Source organism: Panthera tigris, chromosome A2, assembly GCF_018350195.1.
Source record: "Panthera tigris isolate Pti1 chromosome A2, P.tigris_Pti1_mat1.1, whole genome shotgun sequence".
Classification (NCBI taxonomy): domain Eukaryota; kingdom Metazoa; phylum Chordata; class Mammalia; order Carnivora; family Felidae; genus Panthera; species Panthera tigris.
Window position 1 is genome coordinate 31,778,704 of NC_056661.1, and position 13,184 is coordinate 31,791,887.

General features: G+C 45.4%; 1 protein-coding gene across 2 annotated transcripts in view; it reads right to left on the reverse strand.

Annotated features, from left to right (window-relative positions):
• PRICKLE2 (prickle planar cell polarity protein 2) overlaps positions 1–13,184 on the reverse strand; it is a 323,193-nt gene that overhangs the window by 279,076 nt on the left and 30,933 nt on the right. The window lies entirely within an intron of this gene.

The window sequence follows — 13,184 nt, forward strand, 5'->3', positions numbered from 1 at the left end:
TTATTAAAAGCCCTCGAACTGACCCTCCCGTGAACCTTCCAAAGTAGGAATTATTCTCCCATTTTACAGATGAGAGAATCAAGACCCAGAAAGCAAAATCTCTCTCCTGAAGCCACACTAGAAAGAAGCAGTGGTATTTGAAATTAGAACCTAGGTCTGTTCAAACCCACAGCCCGTGAACTTTTATGAAGAGTGAAAAGAAATGGAAGAAACAGAAAGAAATAGGAAGGAGAAAAAACAGGATGTACTCTGTAATGTAGTCTATCTATCCAGAATGTAGGAGTAAAATTTAAAGGGGTCCAAGAAATAAAGTAAAGCTTTCTCCTCGATTAATTCGGTCCTTCTATTCTTTCCTGCAAAGCCCAATGGAAGGTCCAATTTCCTCACCAAGGTCTCCCAAATTCACAAACCCGGACAGACATGTACCTTCTCAGAATTCCATGAAGACCCAAAGTCTGTGTCATATCAAGTCCCACGGTCAAAATCTCAGCCATCCTTCAAATGTCACCCACTCTTCAGAGCCTCTCCTCCGACCACTCAGTGCCCCACGGTGGCCCTCACAGCCATTCCCAGCTGTAGCAGGACCCTCAGGTAGCTGTGTCCTTGCTGGGACTCCCACTGTTACTGGGTCCGTGTCATACTGTCTCCATTCTAGTACTTGCATATGGATTCTTGTGGGGGGTCTTAAGTCTGCAAGCATAACTTAGACTTTTAAAGTATAAATTCCACCATCAGCACCAACTCCACCACTAAAGTACTGTTAGCCTCCTAGAGTGCGCAAAGGGCAACGTGAAGTCCTTGAGGCCTGATCACATAATTCTCACCCCAACTCCATGATGTGGAGTTTTTTTGTTGTTGTTTTTTTTAAACGTTTATTTATTTTTGAGACAGAGAGAGACAGAGCATAAACAGGGGAGGGGCAGAGAGAGAGGGAGACACAGAATCTGAAACAGGCTCCAGGCTCCGAGCTGTCAGCACGGAGCCTGACGCGGGGCTTGAACCCACGGACCGTGAGATCATGACCTGAGCCCAAGTCGGACGCTTAACCAACCAAGCGACCCAGGCGCCCCAGTGGAGTTTCTTTTTAATTACAGCCCTTCCCCCATGTACAGACTGAGGCTTCAAAAGATGACATAACTTCTCTGGTATCCTGCATGCCTTCTTTCTCTTTCTGGAGTTTCCAAACTGTATATGCCAACAGGAAAAAATTCAGCACTATGTCAACACTTAATGTTATAACATGCATTCATTCATTCATTGGTTCGTTCGTTCGTCCAGCCGTCCGGCCACTCTCGGAATCCAACTACATGCTGGACAGTTCATAAGCAAAAAAGAACGACTAGGCCCCACTTGTTGCCCTCAGAAAAGTCATAGGCTAGGAGGAGATGCCCCTTTCCCTCTCAAATAGGCCCACGGGATGCATCACAGGAAGCACAATGGTGGTGAATGCTCATATTCCTAAACAGGTCCGAAAAACAGGCAGCCAAAAGGAGATGGGTCCAGGTGATCAAAACTGTCCGTCCCTGTCAAAGACACCGGGATTGGAGTTCTCCAGTGGGTGTGACTTGCTTGCCCCTGGGTAACATCCTGCTTCCTGAGCTACATAAGCTCCCACCAGCCATGATTACCCCAGAGGTCTTACACGGCACTGATCTGAGGACCTGGGTTTTCACTGCTCTGAGTACTTATCAGCAGCGTGTGGCAGGCAGTCAAAGCCCCCTACCCAGCCCCTTCCTCCTTCTTACAGATGACTGTTTATGGCACTTACAAGCAGCTTCAAATGAGTACACATGTTTTATTTCCCAAAAGACTTTAAATAATGACATCCTGCCATGAGCTGGAAATCTGGTTGGCACTCCTGAGGACATGTCAGCTCGCAGCTTCATTCCCTTGAAGGCATCAAAAAAAAAAATTTTTTTTTATTGAACATAAAAATTTAAAAAGACAAAGATTCTAGCGTTTTCTCCATAGGAAAATGAACTGCCAGAAAGCAGAGTTTCCTCCCTGCCTGGTTTTAGCAGTTTTCTGTTGCATCGACAATGCTGAACATAAGACCCTGAGTGGCATTTCTTTCCCAGGTGTCTAAGGGGCCAATCCAGGTGGGGCTCCCTCATGCAGCTGGGGGTTGGCTGATTTAGATGGAGTTCAGCGGGTCTACTCTGCTGTACTTGACGAGTCCCTCGTTCTTCTTCCTGGACCACAGACTAAGCAGGCACATCATTCTCAGGATGGTGGCAGACTGGAGGAAGAGAAGCAAAAACACATCTGCACTTATTTCCAGCCTCTGCTAACATCAGGTTTGCCACCATCCCACTATTCACAGCAGCCCCGTGGCTAAGCGCCCTGTCGGAGCAGGAGGGCACTATGAGTAACATCAAGAAAAGGGAAGAATTAGGGCCACTGATGTCAGCAGCGACTACACTGGCCCCAGTCACTCTACAGCCAGTAGTGAGCTTTTCAGAACCCCAAATCCGGCTTGAGGAGGATTTTTATGCCCTCCCAAGAAAGAAACACACCCTGGCAAGAGTGCTCTATATGGCAAGAGGTGGTCGTTTCTGAGATACTGTGATGGTGAATTCCAGGTAATACACGGATCATCTGGAAGAATAATTATACGCTATTCTGAAAACCAGTCACCAACAAATAGGGGTATCAAAGCACCTCCGAACAGTGGTTGAACATTTCTGGCAAAGCTGGAATAGACTCTCATTTACTGCCTAGAACCACATAACAATAATTGCAACAACTGGAAAAATGTACTCGGCACTTACGATGTTTGGGCTTTGTGCTAAGCACTTTCTAGGAGTGGTTCCTCTGAAGTTTTATGACAAACAAGTGCAGTAGATACTATGATGATGATGCCAGTTTTACAGATCTGGAAACTGAGGCGAGGAACTGAACAAATGGTCAAGAACCCACAACGGTTAAAGGAAGAGCCAGAACTTGAACCCAGGTCCATGTGGTCCTACAGATGTTTCTTACCACTACCCTGTACCATCCCTGTCTTCATTCACACAAGTCTCAATGGCCTTGTCATACTGCTCTCTTTATTTATAAATACTGAGAGCTTCTGAATCTTCTGTTCCTGACAGAAAGACTATTCTGTCTAAAAACGCCTACATTTTACTCAATGCCTGGCTAGTCTAATTTAGTGTTTCTTCCATTTGTATATTAACTAAGGCAGTTTCTAGGGAGAATACAGGATAAGCCTCAAGATGCAAGGTCTGACTGGCTACTGCCCGTCTCTGAGTAAAAACCATGCAGGGAGGAAATCAATAAAGATCCAAGGAGCAGAGTGGAAGGGAAAAAAACATCCGTTGGCTTCAGATATCCTCAGTTCCTTTTCTGCAAATTCAGACTATTCAGTGATTATATTCAAGATACTATACTTAATATAAGTTGATATAAAAATACACACTGACATTTTAAAACGGATTCCCTTTTATTCTCTATATAACATATACGTGTGCATAAAAGTGAACTGCTTGTCAGAAATTGCCAAATGATAGAAGCTGTACCATATACTGAGTTTCAGCCAGTTCTAAAATTTTCCAAGTCATTTGTTGATCGTGATGCTCGTTGGCACACTCTTTTTTGTTTGATGCATTCATCGCTAGTGAAGGATGCTGCCGTCTCAATCACGGTTGACACAGAGAACCACATTAAGGTCTTTCAAGGACGTTCCTATGACATTATAGTAGTCACGAAGACCCCAACCCCCAGCATCTTGTAGCCAGAGGGAGGCCATATGCTGCCGGTGCATCGTGGCCAGCGAATGCATGTCAGTCCTTCTACATAATCTGGACCTAGAGCCCTTGAAGTTGGCCTCTTGACCACGCACCACCACCCACCCCAGCTTCCTTCTCTAAGGTCCCAGCCAGTGCAGGGGCAGGTGCTGCAAAGGCCTGCCTTGGTCCATTGGCTGCCCCGGGACCCAGCTGACCCAGCTGCCCAGCCCTGGAACCAGCCCAGGTCTCCTTCACCACCACGCTGGCTTGGTAGCAATGCCAATCAACAGTGTAACCACAGTGCGGCTATTCTGGTACCCGTTGACTAAATTTCAGTCCTGAGAAATACTTGTTTTTGTGCCCGCTATGGATTCCTGTGATGTTTCAAAGAGCTAATGCAGGAGATGTCTTCCAAAACAAATAGTAAATACTGCCTAGGAAATGCTTTGGGGCACCTTTTCAGATCCCGAATGTATACTTGATCAAGCAAAGGAAATCCAGTGTTACTCCTTCATTCTTCTGTTGCTTTCTGTTCACTAATTCCAGGAAGCAATCTGCAAGGCAAGTGAAAGAAACCAAGAGGGCTTTCTGTCAGCACACTGCTGTGCTGGGCAGAGTTCAGAGAGTTAGCAGAATGGGGTAAAAACAGTCCTTCCTGGCCAACATGCAGCTCATAACCATGTAATAATGGCAGCGCTCCTAGCATGGGGCTCGGTAATAAATCCACACTGGATGTTTATGCAATACGAAGGCCTCCGCCCCTGTTGATGCTGTCCCAGAACAAATGGAGATCTCCACTGTACAAGAGTCAGAGGGTACACAACCAGGCCTTTGAAGCGCAGGTGAATAAACAGGCAGATGGTATAGAATAGTGGTAAAAAGCATGAAACCAGAAGCAATTGTGGACACCCTCACTCTCTAGAGAGAGGTGAGGGGTTGTTCATCCTAAGGAATTGGCTCTCATGATGATGGGAGGATGAGAAATCTACAATGTGCAGAGTGAGCCAGTGGCGTGGGAGACCCAGGAAGAACCTATGTTCCAGTTTGAAGATCAGGGGGCAGGAAGAGCTAATAGTGTAGATGAAATCCAAAGGGAGGCAGCTGGAGAGTTCTCTCTTACTCAAGGGAAAGTAGGTTTTCTTTTTTTCTACCCAGGCCTTCAACCAGTTGCACAAGGCCCAACCACATAACGGAAGGTGACCCGCTTTACTCAAGTCCACCCATTTATTTACTTTTTAACGTTAATGTATTTATTTTGAGAGCGTGCACACATGCACAGTGGGGAGGGGCAGAGAGAAAGGGAAAGAGAGAGAATCCTAAGCGGACTCCGCATTGTCATTGCAGAGCCTGACACGGGGCTTGAACCCACAAACTGTGAGACCATGACCTGAGCCGAAACCAAGAGTAGGTCGCTCAACTGAATGAGCCACCCAGGTGCCCCAATTCTACCCACTTAAATACAAATCTCACCCCAAAACACCCTCACAAAACACCCAGAATAATGTCTGACCACTCTCCTGGTACCCCGGTGCCTGGCCCGCTTGACATAAAATCAACCATCACAGGCAGGTACCTAGAGAAGTTAACCACATTTCAGGCACAGTTTGACAGCCATTAACACTGGCTCGGCATCGACCTTCCCAGGTTCCGTGTGTCATGAAAAGTCCAGAAGCCTAGGGAATTCTGGAGATTTTACAGAGATGGATTTTTCTAGCACATGGAAATCTCTACTAAAAGAGGGTGGGGGGTTGTGAGGAATACAGAAAAACCACAGGGGGAAACCATTAACAGATAATGAATCATCATCTCAGCTTAGCAGCTCCTGCTGCTTCCTCTGACAAAATAGCACGTTCGCCTGGGAAGGTTATCCGGGAGGGGAGAATTCACTTGTAAGCGGCGAGGCTGGAACCAGGACGTCTAACGCTGCTTATTTGCGCGTGCGCGTCGCATGTGTATGTGAGTGTTAAACTTAGCTGGTAGAAAATTTATCCAAGGACACATTGTTTTCCCCTTTCTTTAAATCCTTTGCGCATTCCTCCTCCTCCTCTCTGAATCCTCTGAACATTGCAAGGCCTCCGGGCTTGCACAGGCCCTCCGTCCTATATCCATTCTCTCCGGACATCATCTCAGTCACAGATTTAAATACCATCAACATGCTGGTGACTTCTGAATTTATTCTTCCCAGCCCAGACCTGCCCCACCAGACGGCGATTTCATGCGGTACAGCTTAATATATCCACCGGTGGTAAGAAGCCTCTCACTCATACTTTAGTTCTGTCTCTAAAATGATTCCTTCTCATCATCCATCCAATTTGTAACCGCACCCCCCAAACCATTAAATAATCACCCCCGTGTCTTATAACGTGCCTGGCCTAGTTCAGACAGACCAAAATAAAGCCACTGTTACTTCAGAACCACTTAGTGGGGCTTTTTCTCTCGTGCCTCTGCCTCATGCCTGCTAAGGAACGCCCAGCAGCCAGGGCCTGCTTAGAGGAATAGGAAAGATCTAAAACCATGAGAACAGGCTCACGGGAAGTGTTGGTTGAATCACACTTCTGTCTAAGAAGACTGGCCACCAAAAGCTCTCTTGGTTTCTCTTCTGAGACTTTAATTTTTCAGCAAGAGGGGCAAGTCAGGCTTTCTGCTAAATGTTTATCGGGAAAAACAAAATGAGAGTCATCTCTTCTGTATAATTCAGCGTGCTCACAGCGTGCTCTGCATTTCCTGGGAGAGCAGCCGAGTACGCGAAGGAGGCCAAGCTTTCAGAAACACTAATGCGGTTCCCATTTTAACATTACCTGGGAACTGAGGCAGGTTATTGCTAAAACGGGACCAGCCTCGGCATTTTATCATTTGTGGGTGTTACTCCTTCATGCTTGGGTTGCTGGGTTCCTGACTTGCCATCGGTTCATCTCAGGGAATTTTAAACCGATGACACAAGCACGGGCAGGGTTCCTCCTCATTGACACGAACACCCCCATCCCTCACACAATGAGGATTTCTCATTTCCACAGTAACTTTGGCTTCAGCGCTTTTATTTTGATCTTGTCTGGAACCTAGAGGAAATGGGGATTCTGGAAGCTATGAAATCTAACACCTGTGTTGTACAAAACAGCAACCAGGCAAAGCCCAGAGAATCCCAGTGACTTGCTCAAGGCCACACTGCACATTCCTTAATCTCAGGACTCCACTGCCCTGTCTGTCAAACGGGAGCTAACAAGCAGATCTGCCTTACGAGATTTTTTAACTATTAACTGAAATACTGTGTAAAACAGACTCAGCAAAGTGCCTGGCACAAGGGGAAAAAAAAGAAAAAAAAGGATGTTTGGCGTCAATAATCTTCTCAAGGCTAATCCTTTGAGACGGGCTGTTAAGATCGCCTGATAAATCAGCAAGGCTGACCGCCATGTGTTCAGTGCCCCTATCACTTTGTGTATTTGGTAAAATAAAAACAGTAACAAAACAAACACAAAACCGAAAAGGTTCTCTAAAATTAACCCCCTTCTCTCTTTGAACTTCACAAATAACTCCAACGATGTGAGGGGGATGGGGTCAGAAGAAGAGGGAAATTGCTCCCCAAAGAATGAAAGGGCCCTTCCTGCAGAGGAAACATGGCCTCTTGGAGAGATAGGGACTTTTTTCCCCTTTAGGAAGCCAACCTAATTAAAGAAACTTTTTTAGGGGCTGTTCAATTAAATAGCCATCATGCAAAGGAAGCCTTGCTAAGCATGAGAGACCGCCCTCTGCTGTGGGTTTTCATTAGTGCACTTAGGGGCTGGTATGCAAGCTGCAGGGCCGGGTAGGGGACCAAAGTCCAGGGATTCTGAAGGGCCTGTGGGACTGGAGGACACGGACTTCTTTGAGTTTTGTCCTCCAAAAATGGAAAGAAGAACGCTCCAGGGTTCTCACCCAAATGAATTCTAGAGGAGAGGCTGGGACAGGGGCAGGGGGGTGTGGCCACGAAACGATACACTCGCATCCCTGCCTGGTCAACCTTACCTGCAGGGAAGGGCCCACAGGCAGAATAAAGGCTAGCTTTATTTCTGAAGCGTCCCCAAGTTTCAGATGGACAACAAAATTCCCAAGTGATGAGCTGAAGGAAACAAAAGCAACAGGCAGGCGAAAGGTAACTCGGCTCCTCTTCCACAGTTAAAATGCTGGGCAAACTCTGAGAGGTCAACGGCGCTGATGACCCGTCTCCTCGGGTACCATCAAGGGGAGGAAGACCACGCACTACATCAGGGAGTAGGATCCAGTGGTCACAGCCGACCAGGGATGCCTGGCAACTGTCCATCTCTGGAGGCAATCCAACAGAGTCTGGATGATGCCTTAGGGATGAGGAGAAATCTCAAGATTTCAGATTCAGATGCGCAGTTGGTCTAAATCATTAATTCTCAGGGTGTGAGATTTCACAGACCCACAACCATGTCCACAATAATTTTGTCCCCCAAATTATTTGGGGGCTTAAGGACATTTACAAAAACTAGTTAATATCACCATGGTTTCTTCAAAGAAAGAATCATAAAAACAAATTTAAAGATCCCAAGCAGGTACCACACTCAGCATGGAGCCCCACACGGGGCTCAATCCCACAATCCCAGGTCATGGGATCATGACCTGAGGCGAAATCAAGAGTCAGACGGTTCAACGACTGAGCCACCCAGGCGCCCCGTGATTTGACAATTCTATACACAACGCTCACCACGATGAGGAATCATTCTTTAATTTGACAGGATTTAGTTTCATGTACTTCACAGCCCTTATTCTTCACATATAGCTGTGAACAAATGACAACATCCTAAAACAGTATTTATTCACTCAAGAGCTTTGAAGATACTTTTTTTTTTATGATCAAAAAAGATTGAGGAAGCTACCCTAATTTTGGAAAAAATTGAAAAAAAGAACCTTCATCCAATACTGTATTTGCATTTAAGAGTGGTAGAGGGATCTGGGATGAACAGCAGGGGATGTCCTAGAGGGGCACCATACTGTCGCACTCCCCAACTGGAAACAAAAAGGTACCGTCCAGGGCAATGCTCCACTACCAACTATTAGAACTTGGGGCTCATGGTTACACTTACGAGCTCCCTTGGAAAATGAATGCTAAATTAGGTATTTATTGTATTTTCTTGGAGAACGTGTCTTTCATCATGTTCCAAACGGGGCCCACAAACTCAAAAAGTGTCAAGTCACTGATCTAAAAGGGTCAATTCCAAAATAGGTCCTACTGGAATGTATAGCAAGCAGGTCAAACATCAGCCCCAATTTTCACTTCTTACTGCATCCACACTTATGCTCATCTTGGAGTTTCTTTCCCCACCTCTCACCGTGGACTTGACCACATGACTTGCTTTGGCCAACAGCAAATGAGCGGAAACAACGCGACAGCTCAATTATGAGCACATATTTTCCAGCTTGCTCTTTTGTACGTCTGCCCCTGCCTTGAGCAGAGGGTACCCAGGTTAGCCACTGATCCCAAGAACAGGATGAAACACATGAGAAGCAGAGCCAATTCAGTCAACCCACAAACTCATGACTCAAAAAAAAAATGCTTAGTGTTACACCTCCCTGAGACCCTGAGGTCATTTGTTACATCATTACTGTGGCGATAGCTAATACGGGATCTCAACTGTGGAATTTTCCTAGAGTGAAGGAGAATCACCTGGTGCCATTAGGGCTGAGTAGTAAGAGACAGAGTGCAGCTTCTTAATCTCGCTCCTACCAACCTTCTATAAAAGTCCTTGACCGCTTTCCCAATCCCTGGCTCTCACAGAAAGTTAAGTCTTCTTCTGCTCAAGCGAAGGAAAATAAATGGGCTGGGCCCAAGAATACGGGTCACCATATTGTGCTATTTGGGCCGCTTAACTTTAACGGGCGTATGCATTTTTCAAATATTGGCAGATTAGCTTTTTAAAAGCCCCAACTTTAGCAAATGCACTTGTAACTGTTCCAAATCTTTTATAGACTTGCCCACCTTAGCAAGCAGAGCATACAGCCTACGGCTTTAACTACCATGGAGGGAGGCAGGATGAAGCATAGGCTGTAGAAATAAATCTAAACACTACAAAATGACCTCTCTGAACCTGTTTTCTCGTCTGTGTAAAATGGGACTCCTAACTTACTTCAGAGAGCTGTAGAGAGGTTTAACTAAATGATGTATAAGCTACTTGGCTATGGAAGGTGCTCAAAAAATTTGTGGTTCTCCGACGCTGACCCCTCAGTCAGTATGAACTTTAGCTAGAGTGGAGTATGGAGAGGCCACCCGGGTCAGACGCAAGCACTCAGGTTTTAGAGTCAGAACTGGGTTCCTGTCCTGGTTTTGTCACATCCCACCCGTGTTTAACAACCTACTTCTTCTGAGACCCTGGCTTCAGCATCTGGAAAATGGTGATCATAAAAAAACAAAAGCAAAAGAATATGCCAGCAAGCTGGTATCACGAGATAATCTATGCAAAAGAGTTTCGACAACTGAAGACAGCCACGCAAAGAGAAGTTATTCTTGGACAGAAGCACAGCGACACCTTCAGGGAGCACTCCTGTTTTAATGGTACTTAAGAAGCAGAACTGGTGGTACTTTGCAATGAATACTTAATACTATTGAAGTCTGCTTGGGAAAAACCATAGGAACTTAAATAAGACCCATTTACTGAGAACCAGCCAATCTAAAATGGAAATGTAATTTAAGGGGCTTTCAAAGAGGGTAGAAAAACCACAAGGAGTTCTGTTAGCTCCAGTGTTAGGATTTATGTTCCCTGTGATCAGAGGAGGTGAAGCTCATGAAACCCTACCTCAGAACCTTAAACGCATGAATGTGGGATTCAGAGTTTCCTCGTTTCACAGGATCACAGAATGGGTGAACAGTGGCAGAGAGAGGAGGTGCAAAGAATCGAGATCGGTAAATCCACGTTTCGAAAAAAAGAGAACTACCACTTAAGTGAAGCTTTTATGTGGCCTATTTTTTTTTTCATTTTTTTCTAATGTTTTATTTTTGAGAGAAAGAGAGCGTGCATGAGTGGGGGAGGGGCAGAGAGAGAAGGGAGACAGAATTCCCAAGCAGGCTCCATGTGATCGGGGCAAAGCCTGATGTGGGGCTCGAACTCATGAACCATGAGACCACGACCTGCGCTGAAGTCAGACGCTCAACCGACTGAGTCACCCAGCCACTTTTATGTGGCTTATAATGAAATCTGACTTTGGTTCACATACTGAAATATATTGAACATATGGGTCGTCCTTCCCCAAACATGTTCAACTTTGTTATTATCGCAGAGCTCCAAGCCGAGGGCACAGCCTCTCCAAGTGGGCACCGAAATCACAGAATCACAGAAGTGTGATTCCACAGCATCTTTACCGGACAGGGGCTGGGATCCTTGTGCAGAAACTGGGCCCCAGGATGAGAGGTTCAATCAATTCCATGTGTGAGAAAGGGCAGCTTGTCTACATCTCTGCATTGTTCCTGTAAGAGTTCTTGTTCTTTTCCTCGTCACGTAGTCTTACACACAACTTTTGTATCCCTGCTGGGGGACTCAGATTCCCAAGGATAACTGAGAGGACTGGAAACAAAATATGGAGATCGGGTGGTTCTATCAGGACCCTGGTAATAAAGAGCCTAAAAATCTGAGGATTCATCTGAATATGGACACAGAAGACTTTAGGGAAAAACGGGTTAGGCAACGAACAAACATCTTTTCCTATGGGTAAGAATGTCTGATTCAGTCAGGCTAAGAGATTAGGAAAAAAAAAAAAATTAAGCGTGCATGTTCAATAACTTGTTCACATTACAAGGGATGTTGAGGGGGCCTTCTTTGTTAGTTAGCATGGACTCAAGTTACAGAGTGGAAATCAGTTGCTGATCTTGGAGCTAATAATAGTTTGTCGCTGTCCCCAAGCACTGAGCTAAAGGCTTTACAATAACGTCATCATAGCAGTATTGGGGTCTTGATCGTGCGGAGGGGGGAACAGGAACTTAGCGAGTTTCAGCCACTTGCCACAAGCTTAGGTGTCAGGAATGCTGGGATTGCATCTAGGCATGTCTAAATTCAAAACCTTCCCCACATAACATCCACGAAGGGACAGGAAACCTCAATCTTCCAATCTCCTAAAATCAGGTCATCTTCAATGCAAAATGCATCTTTGTTCAAGGAAAGCATTAAAAGGAGGAGGGTCTCACATAGTCCCCTCCCCGCCATCTCTCATATCCGCCCCATCTGCCCATCTCCATGGATTAGGATTTAGTTGGAGGAGAACTTCAGCCACCAAAATCTCAGGCAATTAAAATGAGTATCGGTAATAAAGGATTTGTTGTGAGAGATGAATTTTACATTTATAACTAGTGCAATAATTTTGTTAAGTATTCAAAAAACATTCTAAAAAATGCATATAGAATTTATAGATCTTAGTTTGTAAATCACCCCATACACCCAGATTGTGTCCTGGGCTATGCCACCCAGTATGTTCTCACAAGCCAAGTTACTTCTGGCCCTTTAAATCTGTTTTCTCAACTGGATAGACCAGGAACTCTCTGAGAGCCTTCCCAGGTCTGAGATTCTGCAAGACATAGAAAAGAAAGGTAGTTTACTCTGAGATTACATAAGCAAAATTTTCTCACCAGGAATTGAACAACAGAGTTGGTGAACAAAGGAAACCTCTATCTAGAAATTTCCCAAGGTACCCCTGAAAGACAAATGCATACTGAAAAAATTCTCAGGGAGACAAATCACACTCTACAGGACATAGAGATGTTTGTTACTTAACAACTAGTGACTTAGGGGGGCCTGGGTGGCTCAGTTGGTTAAGCAACCGACTCTTGATTTTGGCTCAGGTCATGATCTCACAAGGTCATCATCTCACAGTTCGTGAGTTCAAGCCCCACATCGGGCTCCAGGCACTGACAATGCGGAGCCTCCTTGGGATTCTCTCTCCCCCTCTCTCTCTTCTCCTCACCTGCTTACTGTCTTTCAAAATACATATTAAAAAGAATGAATGACTTAACAGGAATAACATGTTAATAGGCAGATTGTGGGCAAGCGAGTTTTTTCAGCATGGAACCAGCATCTTAGGTGGTGACCAGCCAATCTCTTTGAGGCCACCAGGCGCCAGCAAGACATGCTGTTCAGTGCCTCCTTCTGGATACTGAAAGGACTGCTCTCAGACTAGCCAGTCTCCAGTGCAAGCAAGAGAGAGACTCACGGAACTGTTATTACCACTCCAGACCTCGTGATTGGATTTTACACCACACGTCTCACAGAAAACTGAAGCTGTCGAAGAAATCTCAACACGCCCACCCCAACATGGTTCAGTCAGACACACTCGATTGTCATCTCTTAAGAGCGCCCTTGTAAAAGTTTAACAAGAGACGGTAACTGACATTTATAGAGCATATGCTAGGCAGGCTGTGTAGGTCATCTTATTTAATTTTTACAAGCATACTCTCTAATCAGGCACATGAATGTCAAT